The sequence below is a fragment of the Lathamus discolor genome, unplaced genomic scaffold (genome assembly GCF_037157495.1).
Source record: "Lathamus discolor isolate bLatDis1 unplaced genomic scaffold, bLatDis1.hap1 Scaffold_85, whole genome shotgun sequence".
Taxonomy (NCBI): Eukaryota; Metazoa; Chordata; class Aves; order Psittaciformes; family Psittacidae; genus Lathamus; species Lathamus discolor.
Window position 1 is genome coordinate 112,348 of NW_027069394.1, and position 2,113 is coordinate 114,460.

At 49.5% G+C, this 2,113-nt stretch overlaps 1 long non-coding RNA gene across 1 annotated transcript; it reads left to right on the top strand.

The window, feature by feature from the left end:
• The first annotated feature begins 293 nt into the window (after positions 1–293).
• Positions 294–800, top strand: LOC136007024 (uncharacterized). The gene is made up of 3 exons (XR_010609434.1): positions 294–371; positions 463–518; positions 759–800. It is a non-coding gene; the product is annotated as an uncharacterized LOC136007024 (long non-coding RNA).
• The last annotated feature ends 1,313 nt before the right edge of the window (positions 801–2,113 follow it).

The window sequence follows — 2,113 nt, forward strand, 5'->3', positions numbered from 1 at the left end:
CTTGAGCTCTGGAAGGGAGGTGGTGGGTTTTTATAAGCACAGTGTAGCTGTGTAGTCCTGATGATCTGTGTGAATGGACAGAAGAGCTCTGGGAATAAGCTGGTAATGAATGAGTCGGGGGCAGAGAGTCTGCTCGGGAGTGGGTGTGATAGTATATGTGGAGTTAGTGTGTGAGCCGGAGGGCGTGAGGGTCTGTGTCAGTGTGTGACTGCATGTCAACCTGGGTGTCGGTGCGAGTGTGGCCTGAGGCTTAGAGGCAGGCTAAGCTTTTGCTTGGCGTTGCGGTGACTAATGCCAGGTTGTTCTTGCAGATGGCGAGATGGATAGCCACGTGTGAGAGGCTGCTGTGGGAGGCTTGAGCGGAGCTGAAGGTACCAGGGGGGTGAACTTGGTGTGTCAGAAGGAAGAAGTCCCAGCTTACTCTCCTGGCTGGCTTATGCTTTGCTGTTTATTTTCAATTAGGAGGTGCAGAACAAGGAGCTAAGCGAGACCTCCGAGCCGGAGCTGCCTCGGGCCAGGTGAGCTATGTTTAGCGGACTGAAGCAGCAGCTGATGGAATGTCTTGCAATGTTCATGAAATTGGAAACGTTCCTTGTTTTTGTGTTCTGTGGCCAGTGCACGGGCTTGAAGAAGAGAGCCGCAGGCCTGCGAAGGCCAGTGGATGAGCAGTAAAGTGACGGGAGAGGGCGGTGGGACTTTGGGAGGCATGGTTGCCGCTTTGAACCGTCTCTGTGTGTTTCCAATGAGTTGTTTTTCAGGTGGTGCAGCCAGCTCAGGAGAGGTGAAGACGCCAATGGAGGAGGGCCGTGAGAAGGTAAGTGGGTTGTGTGTGTGGGTGACACACACGTTCAGTCTGCCACCTCTTACCACCATGATGGTTCTTGGAGCTGCTTTGCTGATGATCTTCAAAGGGTCTTTGGGGTTGGTGAGGTAAGCAACCCTGAAACCATAACCTTTACTCTATTCTTTACTCTGTCTGTATTTTCCTATGTTAATAAGGCTATTGGCAGTTTTATGTTTGTCTCTGGTTTTCTCTGACCTGGAGTTCTTGAGCTTTGGAATAAAGGTGGTGGGTTTTTATAATCAGACTGTTGCTTTTTATCCGTAATGATCTCTGTGACAGTTAGCATTTGTCATAGCCTACGTTTGAGCATCGGTAGGTGCAGCATCTAGTTTTGGCAGAAGAGTGTTTAGGATGTTCCCCAGAAACCGGTTCCCACAGATGGATTATGACGAGGCAGGGTGTCCTGGGTTTACCAGTAACAGTTTTGCTCCTTCTTAGTAACTGGTGCAAGCTCTGTGTTTTGACTTCCAGCCTGGGCAGAGAGCTGATAACACCGATTGTTTTTAATTGTTGCTAAGTAATGTTTATTCTTGCCAAGGACTCTGTGAGTCTCATGCTCTGTTGGGGACATGGGGAGGCTGGGAGGAAGCAGAGACAGAACACCTGACACGAACTAGCCAAAGAGGTATTCCATACCACAGCAAGTCATGCCCTGAGAGGTAACTGGGAGTTACCCGGAAGGGCGGGCTCTCTCTCTTTGGGGGGGTGGGGGGGGGGGGGGGGTGTCGAACTTGTTCGGCAGTGGTGTCGTATTCTCTTGTTATTTTCACTTATCAATATTATTACTGGCGGTAGCAGCAGTAATTTGTGTTATACCTTAGTTACTGGGCTGTTTTTATCTCAACCCATGAAAGTTACATTCTCCTGATTTTCCTCCCCATCCCTCCGGGAGTGGGGAGGTTTGGGGTGTGTGTGAGTGGTCGACCTGTGTGAATTGGTTTAAACCACGACACAGGGGTAGACGTGGCAGCAACAACTGGAGCCGGAGTTTGTTGCTGCGTGGCAGGCGGCAGGGTGATGTATTTGGAATGCCTGCGAGCATGTACAGATGGGTGGAAGCATGTGTGGGTGGTTCTAGGCTTAGGGGTTGTCTTTATGTGTGGGACGTGGGTTGTAGATTTAATATTTTTTCTTTTTCAGGTCTTTGGTTGTTTAGAAACAACAGTTACTGACAGAGGACTTTTTTTTCCCTCCCCCAGGTGGTTTTTTTTTTTTTACTGCTTTCAGCCAGTCCACGATTGAATGTGCATCTCTGCCTGTTTGAGTTGT